The sequence below is a fragment of the Cololabis saira genome, chromosome 16, assembly GCF_033807715.1.
Source record: "Cololabis saira isolate AMF1-May2022 chromosome 16, fColSai1.1, whole genome shotgun sequence".
Taxonomy (NCBI): Eukaryota; Metazoa; Chordata; class Actinopteri; order Beloniformes; family Belonidae; genus Cololabis; species Cololabis saira.
Genome location: NC_084602.1, coordinates 10,291,469 through 10,306,118, shown reverse-complemented (window position 1 = coordinate 10,306,118; position 14,650 = coordinate 10,291,469).

The following is a 14,650-nucleotide window of genomic DNA, read 5'->3' as shown; positions in this document are numbered from 1 at the left end:
TGTGATGTTGTCATGGTAACCTTGGTGAGCGTCTCTTTGATGTACGTGATGACGTCACGCGGACGGCAGATCCAGCATGGCGGAACCGCTCACTGAGGAAAACTAACTGTAACACAGTTTACTGCTTTATAAACTAAACACTGGACTAACTGTTAGAACTTTATCACAATATTCTAATTTTCTCAGACAGTCCTGTATATCTAAATAGATATGTATATATATATATATATATATATATATATATATATATATATATATATATATATATATATATATATATATATATATATATATATATATATATATATATATATACCAGGAGAAATAGCCATTTCAAAAAGTCCAGAGTTTCAATGTTCAATGGACAGTTTCAGAACATGTTCAGTTTGCTTTCCTTCATCTCCAATTTCTTGTAACTGTGATATAACACTGCTTTATATACTAAAAACCTTTCAAATCTATTTCAGTTTTTTAGTTTTTATTCCATGTAAAGTGTTATTAAGCACTCATTACATTTTGTGAAATGTAAATGACTCCAGATAATGAAAGTTGAAGTGGTTCTGAAAAAAGGGGGTAAAGCACTTGGTCCTAACACATTTTAATACACTTTTACAGCCATAATAACACAATAAATTCCAGGCGGATTTTTATTACTTATTATTATATATTATATTATTATTATTATATATTATATATTATATTTATTACTTACATATAAAGGGTTAAAGTTGAAGTCCTGCCGCCTTCTGGATTCATAACCAATCCAATGGAAACAATCAAAGAAAATCCCTGTACATTTTAAGTGAAGTTATTAGTGTTATTTTTGTTATTACATTAGGGGTATTAGTACTGGTTTGAAAAAAGTGCATGAAGGGTGAAGATTGTCAAAGCACATTATTTTTTCTTTCATGCATCTCCTTCATTTTTGTGCAGGGAAAGACACATGGATGGTTTCTCTGTTTATCCCTCATTTATACGTCTGGGTCCAGGTATTTTATTGCACACGTATGTTCATTAATATGGACAGGTTTGTTCTTCCTCTGTGTGTACAGCTAACGTTTAATCTGTCAGAACACAACTGCATCCTTTTCCATCAAAGCATAAATTATATCCCAATTGAAAGAGTCTCATTATCTATTAATTTGCATTATTTCATGTGCATTTCTCAGAATATTTATAAGTGGCTTGTTGGGAAATTTTCAAAATGTACTCAAAAACATCATAAAATATCAGCTCGTAGCAAAGAAGAGACCAGATAAAATGTAGTAAGAAAAGGAAGGAAAACATTCAACGCAGATAAAAACTCTTAATACTTAACATGCTCAGACTCACTTGGTTGGAGCCTTGATTGGTCCGATCACTCTGGTCTCTTCGTCTTCTTTGGCTCCAAACATCGTGGATTCAGTCTTGAACTCTAGTAACCGCTCTGGGCTGCTGCTCTCCGTCGCTGGTTTCCTGAGACGAGGGAACCACTTCCAGTGATGAGGAGTTAACCTACGAGACCCTGGGATACCTGAATGTTTGCAGGGTCACAAATGATGTTTAGCCCTTTTTAATCTGTGTTTTAGTTCTCCTAGTCCTGCAAAGGCTAAAATAAGTTCCCAACAATTCCTTCCTTTCACAGCTTTCAAGGTGTGAAGATCAATAAACTCAGATAATCAAAAGCAGGTCAGTAAAAGTGATTAAACTCCTTTAAACAACACCAAGTCATGACAAATAGAACATTTCATATTTCTCCCTCCTTTCACTCCCTAAAAGGTGTGAAACTATCATGAAGGTTCTGCTCTGGTCCCAGACCATTAGTTATTTCAAGTACGGCTTTCTAAGGACAAGAAGACAAGACAAGTGAGAAATGTCAGGTGTGGCGTATGAGCGTGTGAACTGGTTGAAATGCGTGTGTCTCACAGTCAATGCCTCCCCTCCGTTTGTTGTATAAGTGCAATTATTCGTCCAGCAGATGGCGACATTTCCCCGAATCAGCCGTCTCCTCGCCGCCCCCGCCTCCCCCCACTGAGAAGAACAGGGGTCGGCGGGGAGACGGCTGATTCGGGGAAATGTCGCCATCTGCTGGACGAATAATTGCACTGCTACAACAAACGGAGGGGAAACGCGTTCTAGATAAAACCATAATAAACCATATTAAATGTGTTTCTCTTTCAGATACGTGGACCCGGAGAACAACTAGACAACGTACTTGCCAAGAACTAAGGAAACTAATTCAGTTTAACAGAGAGCCAGTGTAGTGTAGGGGGTAAGGGTGGGACTGATGTGGCCCTGGTTTTACGTGGTTAAAACTCACAGCAGCACTACTATTCTAAATGAGCCTGAATCCTGTAAAATTTGTCTCAGTGCAGCTCCTTATGTGATCTGCAAATCCGTTGAAATCTTGAAAGTGTCCTGGAACATACAAAGTCCCAAAACATGTTGAGGACCTCAGGTGCCTTCTTTCTTCCACCACCACATGCATTTTTCCTCCTGGTAATTCCCACCCCAGCCAAAATTGGACCAGATTACCCAGCTCAGATGGAGAGGCTGCAACAATAAAGAAGGGAACGGAAAAAGGATGGTGTGAGCAAAATGTTACATTCACAATATCACAGCAATGCATTTCCATTTACACATCACCATTAGTAATGTATTGCAAGTTAGACTGGAAACATGCAAGATACTACACAAGAGACATGCAATTTCTGTGTGGCGATACAGATACTGTAAGTATATAAGCACTGGGAGAACATGCAAACTCCACACAGAAAGACCCTGCCGGCCTGGGAGTCAAACCGGCGACCTGAATGACATAAAGATGGATGGAACTCTTTCTTTTGTCAGTCCTGCCCCCTATCGTTCTGCTATCAGGCACCACTACTATGGAACCAACTTCCAATCTGGGTTAAGGAGGCTGACACCACCTCCACCTTTAAAACTAAACTTAAAACATTTCTGTTTAGTAAAGCCTATAGTTAGTGTTTAGTAAACCTCTAGCTGGTGTTGGTAAATCTCTAGGTAGTGTAAACTTTAGTGTGTCAGAGTCGCTCCTGTAGTTTCTTGTGCTGGCCCCCCCTTCTCCTCCCTTTTCTCTCTTTTGTCCATGTTGCAGCATCCTTTGCCGGACACCGGAACCTGCAGGTGGTCGTGGGTGGCTTGTAGCTTGCATTACGGAGCACAAGTCTTTCCCTGACCCTGCACCCCAACCTGGGACTTGCTGATTGGGCCGGAGCTTCGGGAGCTGCGTGCTGGCCTGCGGTCCCCACCCCTGGTCATCCCGTTGCTGCTTCCACCTGCCTGCTGTGCTGTTGCCGTCCCTGACCCCCCAGTCTGGCCTCCAGCAGGAGGGTCCCCCCTTATGAGCCTGGTCCTGCTCAAGATTTCTTCCCTCCTAAAGGGGAGTTTTTCCTTGCCACTGTTTGGCTTAAGGTTTTTCTCCCACTAGGGGAGTTTTTACCTGCCATTGTTTATGTAATAACTGCTCGGGGGGTCATGTTCTGGGTATGGGTCTCTGGAAAGCGTCTAGAGACAACTCTGTTGTATTAGACGCTATATAAATAAAATTGAATTGAATTGAATTATTGACTGATGGAGTGAAATAATTACTATTTCAATTAAAATTCAGTTTTTATTTATATAGCATCAATTACAATACAAGAATCCTATCATCTTCAACTCTGCTTAAGAATATTTGTCTTATTTCTAGTTAAAATGTCTCATTTCTTTGTCAAAAAAATCTCATCACACTTAAAACAAGACTCATCACTGGAAAAAACAACAATTTTCACCTGTTTCAAGTAGATTTTCACTTAAAATAAGTAGAAAAATCTGCCAGTGGAACAAGATTATTTTGCTTGTAATGAGAAGATAAATCTTGTCCCACTGGCAGATTTTTCTGCTTATTTCAAGTGAAAATGTACTTGAAAGAGGTGAAAATAGTCAAATAACAAGTTATTTTTCTGGTGATGACTCTTGTTTTAAGTGTAGTGAGATTGTTTGACTAAAAATGAGACATTTTAACTAGAAATAAGATGAATATTCTTGTTAGGATTTTGAGTTTTTGCAGTGTGAGACCAGGTTTTCTGACACTGGGCAGTATGAATGTCTGGATGTATTCACAGGGATTCAATATTAGTTGTAAATGTACCTGTGTACGAATTATTTTTCATATTTACCGTTCAAAAGCGACCCCACTGCTGTCTGTCCCATAGACTAAAGCCTGATTTATGGTTCTGCGTTAAATCGTCGGCGTAACCTACGGCGTACGGTGCGCGTCACCGCGTACAATACGCCGTAGCTCTGCGTTGTTGTAACGCGGAACCATAAATCAGCCATAACGCGACAGCGCGGCTTTGTTTCGGAACTTTCAAGGCTGACAGCGAACCACGTGACCAGTCACGTGTAGGGAACGTTTTTTTTTTGTTTTTATTTAACATTTGCAACATTTGAAACAAAACAAGTCCCGCCCAGAGCAGGTGTTCATTGACGTCACGCCGGACGGTTGACGTCACCACTATATAAAGGCTGCTCGTGGTTTCGACGCTCATTCTGCATCAACGCTGATACAGGACGGGTTTTTGGATATTTTACCGAAACAAAGATACCAATTTCTGATTAATTTACAACTTTTTGTTTACAATGGTTGTAGAGGAAATCATCAATAAAGATATGGAGAATTGCCAACAAAAATCTCACAGAAGAGGAGCCTTCGGGAAGATGAGGAGGTTTTTTAAGAAAAGCAACAAGGTTCAGCCAGTGGACATAATTCATGAAGCAGTTGTGTCTCAACCGAACGACGACCACCGTTCTGTGGAAGAAGAAAAATTCAAGATGTGTGTTAAACTTGTGATGAAGGAACTGACTGAGCTAGCCTCTATGAATTCATCTATATCTTGCAGCGCAGAAGAATTCACATCAATATCGGATCTGCTCTTTGAAAATGTCTGGGCTCAAGTAAAGGACCAACATTTTGACATACCTGAAAAAGCGTTCAAAAAACTACACAGGAAAATTTTCAAGAGTCTTTGCACTGAACTTTCCTGCACAAAAAGCGATATTCTTTCTTTCTTGGTTCCACAAAGGTCGACTTTCATCAAAATTATTGCAGCCTGTGTTGAGCAGCACTTCAAGAAGTCTTCCCTCTTGGAAACAGTCTCTTTGTCGACACGTCAAGCCCCAAGAAAAGAAAAAAGTCCCTCAATGGTCACATCCCGTACCCGAAGAGAGGCTTGGGTGGAAGAATCTCAACAGGTCCAGGAAAAAATCAAAACATCGGTCGAACAAGTGGTTGAGAAGCTGCTCGCACAGCTCCTTCCAATGTCAGATCTGTCAGACGGCAACCTTGACATTTTTGATCGGTTCTTTGTGAAAGTCTGGGATAAAATACAGGGAGAATATTTTGACATTCCCGAAGATTTATGGAAAAAACTACCAATGAAAATTCTACGATATCTTGTCATCTCACTTAACTGTAGAAAAGAGGAAGTCCTGCTAGCCGTGTCAGAATCAGCTGTAAGTGAAATTGTTGCCAGATGTATTCTCGTACACCTGAAGAGCTATAGCAAGAAAAATTCCCGATTGGCAAGAATTGGACGTGAATTTGGACCTTTATGGGAGGAATGGAAGATCATTTATGATCAATAGTTGGTCTACTGTCATAAAGATTGGATAGTGTGTTGCAAGTACAGTACATTGTAGAACTCTTTTAAGATCCGAGTACTTACTTGTGATGCAGGAAAGACAAAAGTGGACAAGGCAGAGAAGAAAGTTTTGTTATCATTAAAGATTATGAAAATCCTTTTTTTATAATTTGATTTATTTTATTTTTGTACAAAAGGAGAAGATGGAGACAAGTACAGTACATTGTAGAACTCTTTTAAGATCCGAGTACTTACTTGTGATGCAGGAAAGACAAAGGTGGACAAGGCAAAGAAGAAAGTTTTGTTATCATCAAAGATTAGGAAAATCCTTTCTATTGTACTCTATTGTGAGCAATGATGTACAGGATTTCTTTTTGAATAAACAAATCTTTAAAAAAAAAAAGATTAGGAAAATCTTTTTTTTTTAATTTGATTCATTTTATTTTTGTACAAAAGGAGAAGATGGAGACAAGTACAGTACATCGTAGAACTCTTTTAAGATCCGAGTACTTACTTGTGATGCAGGAAAGACAAAGGTGGACAAGGCAGAGAAGAAAGTTTTGTTATCATTAAAGATTAGGAAAATCCTTTTTTTTTTAATATATATATTTTATTTTTGTACACAAGGAGAAGATGGAGACAAGTACAGTACATCGTAGAACTCTTTTAAGATCCGAGTACTTACTTGTGATGCAGGAAAGACAAAGGTGGATAAGGCAGAGAAGAAAGTTTTGTTATCATTAAAGATTAGGAAAATCCTTTTTTTTATATATATATTTTATTTTTGTACACAAGAAGATGGAGACAAGTACAGTACATTGTAGAACTCTTTTAAGATCCGAGTACTTACTTGTGATGCAGGAAAGACAAAGGTGGACAAGGCCGAGAAGAAAGTTTTGTTATCACTAAAGATTAGGAAAATCCTTTTTTTTAAATTTGATTCATTTTATTTTTGTACAAAAGGAGAAGATGGAGACAAGTACAGTACATCGTAGAACTCTTTTAAGATCCGAGTACTTACTTGTGATGCAGGAAAGACAAAGGTGGACAAGGCCGAGAAGAAAGTTTTGTTATCATTAAAGATTAGGAAAATCCTTTTTTTTTTAATATATATATTTTATTTTTGTACACAAGGAGAAGATGGAGACAAGTACAGTACATCGTAGAACTCTTTTAAGATCCGAGTACTTACTTGTGATGCAGGAAAGACAAAGGTGGACAAGGCCGAGAAGAAAGTTTTGTTATCATTAAAGATTAGGAAAATCCTTTTTTTTTAAATTTGATTCATTTTATTTTTGTACAAAAGGAGAAGATGGAGACAAGTACAGTACATTGTAGAACTCTTTTAAGATCCGAGTACTTACTTGTGATGCAGGAAAGACAAAGGTGGACAAGGCAAAGAAGAAAGTTTTGTTATCATCAAAGATTAGGAAAATCCTTTCTATTGTACTCTATTGTGAGCAATGATGTACATGATTTCTTTTTGAATAAACAAATCTTTGAAAAAAAAAAAGATTAGGAAAATCCTTTTTTTTAAATTTGATTCATTTTATTTTTGTAGATGTAAACAATGCTTCCATGTCCCCCCCCAGGTCCTCCAGCTGCTGCTTCCACATGCCTGCGCCCCGCCCCCCCCAGGTCATCCAGCTACTGCTTCCACATGCCTGCGCCCCCCCCCCCCGGTCATCTGGTGCTGCTTCCACATGCCTGCGCCCCCCCCCCCCCCCAGGTCATCCGGCTGCTGCTTCCACATGCCTGCGCCCCCCCCCCCCAGGTCATCCGGCTGCTGCTTCCACATGCCCCCCCCCCCAGTCTGGCCCTCGGCAGGAGGGTCCCCCCTTATGAGCCTGGTCCTGCTCAAGGTTTCTTCCCTCCTAAAGGGGAGTTTTTCTTGCCACTGTTTGGCTTAAGGTTTTTCTCCCACTATGGGAGTTTTTACCTGCCATTGTAATAATTGCTCGGGGGTTCATGTTCTGGGTCTCTGGAAAACACCTGGAGAAAACTTTTGTTGTATTATTGTCTTGTATTATACAAATAAAATTGAATTGAATTGAATTGAATTGAATTTCTCTTTCTTTAATGGAAGGGTGCCAACAACCTTGTCCGTGTGAATATCTTCGTTTGTATGTTTGTGGGGTTCAACCACACTGCAAAAACTCAAAATCTTACCAGGAATATTTGTCTTATTACTAGTTAAAATGTCTCATTTTTAGTCAAAAAATCTCATTGCACTTAAAACAAGAGCCATCACCAGAAGAATAACTTGTTATTTGACAATTTTCACCTGTTTCAAGTAAATTTTCACTTGAAATAAGTAGAAAAATCTGCCAGTGGGACAAGATTTATCTTCTCATTACAAGCTAAAAAGTCTTGTTCCACTGGCAGATTTTTCTACTTAGTTTGAGTGAAAATCTACTTGAAACAGGTGAAAATTGTTGTTTTTTCCAGTGATGAGTCTTGTTTTAAGTGTAATGAGATTTTTTTTGACTAAAAATGCGACATTTTAACTGGAAATAAGACAAAATATTCTTGTTAAGATTTTGAGTTTTTGCAGTGCGTGCATTACTTTGTGTTCCCTCGCCCAAGTTTAGAGTCTCAATACCTTCTAAACATGTGGACATGTGGTTATTGAAAGGTGCATTATTACAGCATATGATTGTGGTTATTATTATTATTATTATTTAGATAATAAATAATTAGATATTACTTATCTCATGCCAAGTTGGAACAAGTCTTTTAAAACTAAAAGTTTGATATCACTGGTATTTGGAGTTTTGTGACCAATAGAAACTCAAATCTCTATTGTACTACAACATAATAAGCCACACAGCAGAAATTGGCACCAATACTGTGAAATTATGGTAACTTTAATTTGATTGCAAAATAGCCACCAAGCACGAAGCTTTACATGCATGGCACACTTTGTAATGTCATGCAGCATGAGCCATAATGACATGTGTAATTGCCTTATTAACATGTTAAACTATTGGTGTGAAAACAAACACATGCAAACATGCACACACACACGCTGCCACAGCTTTACTAGGACACGACAGTCACCAGCATAGAGGGCTAACTGACTGCTGGTTCCACGCCGGAAGGCCTTTGGCTCCTTCAACTGATCCATTCTCCCATTTCAAATGTCATTTCAGTAACAACATTAGAAATGCCTGCTGTGTAGCCAACGCTTGGTTAGCACAAACTGCCAAATGTAAGCCCAGCTTTGATCTCGGAGCCGTCCAGACCAACCCCCTGCCAGTCACAACAGTCTTGGTACATGGTTGGAACATTAAACAGTGCAACTGTGATTGACTTCATAGCCCCTACTGGTCAGTCAAGGAACTGAGTATTTTTTTCCTTATTTTCCTGTATTTCCAAATGTTAAAACACTGGACCTGCTCTTTACCCTCACTGGTGTCCTCGAAGGGTCCTGAGAGTTTGCCCAACCAGTCCACACGAACTTTAAGGACTTGGAAAAGACATTGGACCTATCCTGTCAGGAGTGCCCAGGACCATGGCAAACTGGTTCCATTGCTTCAGACCGTTCAGTACCTGTACAAGCAGAGCAAGAGTCCGCCTGCAATGCCAGTCTTAAGTCCGATTCAGTCCAAGCTGGGGCTGGGCTTCTATTTATAACTTTATTGGGACAGAATTCATTGACACAGCCAAACGGAGGAGAGGTTCAGGTTTGATGATGTCTGGACTCTATCTGTATGATCTGACGTGCCAGACGTGGTTATGATCATTGTGCAGACGTTACTTCACCTCAACAGACCTTCAGCATAAACTACAACAGTTGCCCGGCATGGATGCAGTTCCAAATGCTCCGAATGAGCACAGTTCCGGTCTGCTCCGGCCTACTTTCACAGCTGCTTCTGTTGCTGTCTGCTGTTTGATCTCGCACTCTGGACATCGAAGAGAACAAAACCGTCAGAACAGCAAACTGCTGGTGGGACTGAAAACATGGACTGAGCAGTTCCAAGTCAGGCTCTCTGCTTAAGAACTCCTCAGAGATTCTGCCTGAACCCACAACCTGGTCATGTAATTAAAGGCTTTTCTAAAACTGACATCGTTATTGCAGCAAATGAAAACTGGATCCATCTCAAATGCTCTGCCTGTCACTCGTAGTAAACCATCTTCAGAGTGTTTGGACGTGTGCGTCACCAAACATGTTAATGCTGCATGAGTCTCACACAGATATAAGAGTGGATGTGAAGTCAAAACTCAAGTGTCCCTGACCTGGAAGGGAGGAGCTGCCTCCTCCTTCATCTTACTTGCCTTGGACCAGGAAGAACTACGTTTCCCAGAACACCAAAGGCAAGATGGCCGCCAATTGGCTGATTCAAGGCAGCTGTTAAAGGGAAGTCTGTCTCACTTCATTCACTCCCAAGCAAATGAACAGAGTGGAAAGCAGCCAGAAAGAAAGAAGCTACAAGATCCATGTTTAAAAAGACTCCAATGGTCGGTGAATATATCTGTTCTTTTGCTAAATGCTAATACCTACCTTGATTGGTTTACTTACCTGTCCTGATTTGTTTGTTAGTGGTTGTTTGTAAGTTCAAGCTGAACCACAGCAAACTTATGCCAGTATTGAGCATTGATTTAATTTGGTTGTTTGTTCACTTTAACAAGTTAAAAGCTTTAAGTTACAGAATTGAATGATTATTATGTTGAACAATTTAAGCTCAATGTTAAAAGGTAAAAGATAATTGCAAAGTTTGAAGGATACAAATGTTAAACCTTTGCTAAAAGTTAAGTTAAATTTACATTTCTTAATTACCTTTCTTACTTTTATACTTACCTTACTAATTAAGCTAATTAGGGCCCGAGCACCTTCAGTGCGAAGGCCCTATTGTATCTGTAGGAATTCTTCGTGTTATTATTATTTTTCTGACGAAAGGAGGGCCTTTTAGCCCCCCTAAACGTGCCCAAAAAGTCACCAAATTTGGCACGCAAGCCAGGCCTGGCGAAAAATTTGATATTTAAAGGTTTGCATTAATGGGCGTGGCAAAATGGCTCAACAGCGCCCCCCGGAAAACTTTGTGCCTCAAGCCCCACGATACGGTTTGACGTACATGCACGAAAATCGGTACACACCTGTATCATGGCGCAACTTAAAGAAAAGTCTCTTGGCGTCATGCCCGAAACCGAACAGGAAGTCGGTCATTTTGAATTAATCGTGTCATTTTGGCGAAATTTATGCCATTCCTTCGGCAGTTAATACGGCCCGAACCGTAACGTGCCTCCAGGTGTGTTATACATCAAAACGTGCGTCTCCATCCTCCGACACCACGCATTACTTTTCTCTTTCAAAAGCGTTACCGTGGCGACGCTAGACGCCAAAAAGCGCGCCCACCCTTCATCTGATTGGTTCAGACAGAAAAAACTTTGCGCCTCAAGCCCCATAATACGGTTTGACGTACATGAACGAAAATCGCTACACACCTGTATCATGTTGCAACTTAAAGATAAGTCTCTTGGCGCCATGGCCGAAACCGAACAGGAAGTCGGCCATTTTGAACATTCTGAATTAATCGCGTAATTTTGGAGCAATATATGCCATTCCTTCGAGAATTAATACGGCCCGAACCGTAACGTGAACGCAGATGTGTTATACATCAAAATGTGCGTCTCCATCCTGTGACTACGCGCATTACTTTTCTCTTTCAAAAGTGTTATCGTGGCGACGCTAGACGCCAAAAACCGCGCCCCCCTTCATGTGATTGGTCCATATTTGATAGTTCCCCAAAAGTCACCAAATTTTGCATGCAAGGCAGGCCTGGCGATAAATTTTATATTTCATGGTTTGCATTAATGGGGGTGGCAAAATGGCTCAACAGCGCCCCCCGGAAAACTTTGTGCCTCAAGCCCCACAATACGGTTTGATGTACATGCACGAAAATCGCTACACACCTGTATCATGGCGCAACTTAAAGAAAAGTCTCTTGGAGCCTTGGCCGAAACCGAACAGGAAGTCGGCCATTTTGAATTAATTGTGTAATTTTGGCGCAATTTATGCCATTCCTTCGGCAATTAATACGGCCCGAACCGTAACGTGCACCCAGGTGTGTTATACATCAAAATGTGCGTCTCCATCCTGCGACACCACGCATTACTTTTCTCTTTCAAAAGTGTTACCGTGGCGACGCTAGACGCCAAAAGGCGCGCCCCCCCTTCATCTGATTGGTCCATATTTGATAGTTCTCCAAAAGTCACCAAATTTTGCATGCAAGCCAGGCCTGGCGATAAATTTGATATTTCATGGTTTGAATTAATGGGCGTGGCCTAACGGCTCAACAGCGTCCCCTAGAATACTTTTATCTGCCATAACTTTTGAATGGTTTGACATAGGAAGTTGTGGGTGATGTCATGGGACTGTGTAATGAGTCCTTAAGCTTCGTTGGCCTTAATTAGCTCCACCCCTTCTTCTGATTGGTTGTCCCTTTTTTCTACTATAACTTTTGAATGGTTTGACATAGAGAGTCGTGGGTGGTGTCATGGGACTCTGTATTGAGTCCTTAAGCTTCGTTGGCCTTAATTAGCCCCGCCCCTTCTTCTGATTGGTTGTCCCTGGTTGTCCCTTTTTTCTGCTATAACTTTTGAATGGTTTGACACAGGAAGTCTTTTGTGGTGTCATTTCTGATATGCTTATGGGGGGGCGGTGGCCGTGAGTGCGAGGGCCCGTTCATCGCTGCTTGCAGCTTTAATTATACTTACCCTTTTACTTACCTTTACTCCATTTGGTTGATTTAATCCGTTTCAGCATGGAAATTAGTTTAAAATAATTGATTTAATTAATTCATCTTGAGTTCCCTTAAGTGGATAAAATTATTTTGACTTTACATTTCGATTTACTTGTTTGACTCATTTTGAACAGTAAAAGTTTAGGTTTACTGTTTGAGTTAGTTGAATTTATTTGAATTTTCTTGTAAATACCTGTACATATTGTTGTTAACACTTTTTTCTTTGTTTTCGAAGGTTAACAACCTGATTATCTGATTATCTGATTACTCTGATTACTATTGGAAGATCAACTGAAAAGAAACCAACCAAGCCCAAAGGTTGGATAAAAATAAAAGTTGATCAAATTGGAAATCCGAGTTGTCCTGGTGTCCTTTTCGGAGTCAACTGAGTGGAACTTGACAGTGGACGTTGTAGGAACGGTGTGTTTCAGTCTGTACACCATCACACCATCTGTACAGGAAGGCTAGCTGACGTGTGTGCGTGCATGTGTGTATGTGTGTGATTTAGGATCTACATTTTTTAACACATAAAACTATTTGACAATGTTCCTCAGTGTAAAATCGTCAACACTATTCTACAGTATATAATATCATCAAAAGAGGACATGAATCTGGAGAAATCTCTGTGTGCATGGGACAAGGCCAAAATTAGACTGAGGAAAAGTTAAAAACATTCTTTGTGAAAACGACGGGCGAAGCATCTTCTTAGTTACGGAGGATTGGAGCCATGGCCCTCAGCTTTCACATCTGGAAAGGAAACATCACTAAAAGGTTTTAGAGAAACATATGCTCCTATTCAGACAATGTGTCTGAGCCATGCAAGGATCATAAACCTTTGAGTTGGTTTAGACATAAACTGCCTTCTTATTATAAAATACTCTGGATTCATTGAATGCCACTTGGATAAATTACCTCAATGATTTAAGAGACATCTTTCTCAGGAATCATATGGTGGAGACAGTCAAATGCCTCCACAGGAGTCAACAGCAAACTCTGAAGGTGAACTTATTCTCATGACCTTATGCTTTATATCACTGGACTGTAGAAGACAATGACTTGATTGCTTTTAACACGCGTTTTAAGACACAATGGGTAAGAATGAAATGTATGGCCCATTTTGCTTGCAAGAAGGAGCAGGTTTTGTTCATACCTATGAAAGATCTGTAACTACAAAGATTTTCGTGTATACCGTGAATTACCTAACTGAACCACTTAAATAATGTGTTCCTTGTATCTGTGCATGAAAGATTTAGGAGGGTTCATCTTCAGTGCGGTGGTGACGCACGACTCCTGCTCTGTGAAAGACTTTGCCTCCTTGGTGACGACCTCTGACGGCTACGGTTACAGATCAGGTGACTGCTCGGGGCTGTTGGTGCGTCTGCGTGCTGGGCTGGAGGCGGTATAACAGCAGGTGGACAGTCTGCCTCTCAATCCATCACCACTTTCCCTGACACAGCATGCAAAAAGGGGTTGTAGCTATGAGAAATGTAGATCTTGATAACAAACCAAGTTGGTCCGATGTGAACAGGATCAAAAGACTCAGGCGATGTGGATTAAAGGATACAGAAAGAAAAAGTCGTCTTTTGGAACTCAGCGACCAACAGAATAACGGAGCCTGGAGGTCATCCATGAATCTACAAGGAACTGCAAAAGGTGACAATTTGAAGAATTCAAAAAATGCTTTAGGACTAATAAGGCAAGCAAGAATCCCTCTACCACCAATTACATCAAGAACAATCCCTGGAAAACTGGAACCTTCTGCTGCTTTCCCTCTGCATAGGAAGGAGTCCACCAAACCAAAAGCACACACTACAGATCTACCAACAGGAAGCAAAATTAAGGAAAACACACTCTTCCATGTTACTGTTAGCCAAAGGGGGAGAGCAAAGCAGGATTCAATCAAATGTAATAAAACCAATGTTGCTCTTGAAGCAAGAAACAAAGAAGCTGTGCAGCATTTGAAGTCTTACAGCAGACTGGCCAGACAGCAACAGGCAGTGATGAGTCTACAACCAGCTCAGCATCTAGTTCAACCAAGAAGGACTGAAGACGGTGCTTTGGGAGGCTGTAGGAGTCACACGAGGAAGCCGATCGGTGCTGAGCCTGATACCAAACAGCAGAGAGGCTTCTGCTCTGACGACTCAGCTACTGAAACATCTGAGGACTGCGAGGATGAAGGTCATCCAAAGGTGCTGCAGGGGGACAGTGATGATGATTACTACACCAACCAGAGAATCACTGAGTGGATCCTAAGAGTCAACTCAAGCCTTTTCTCAGCAGAAA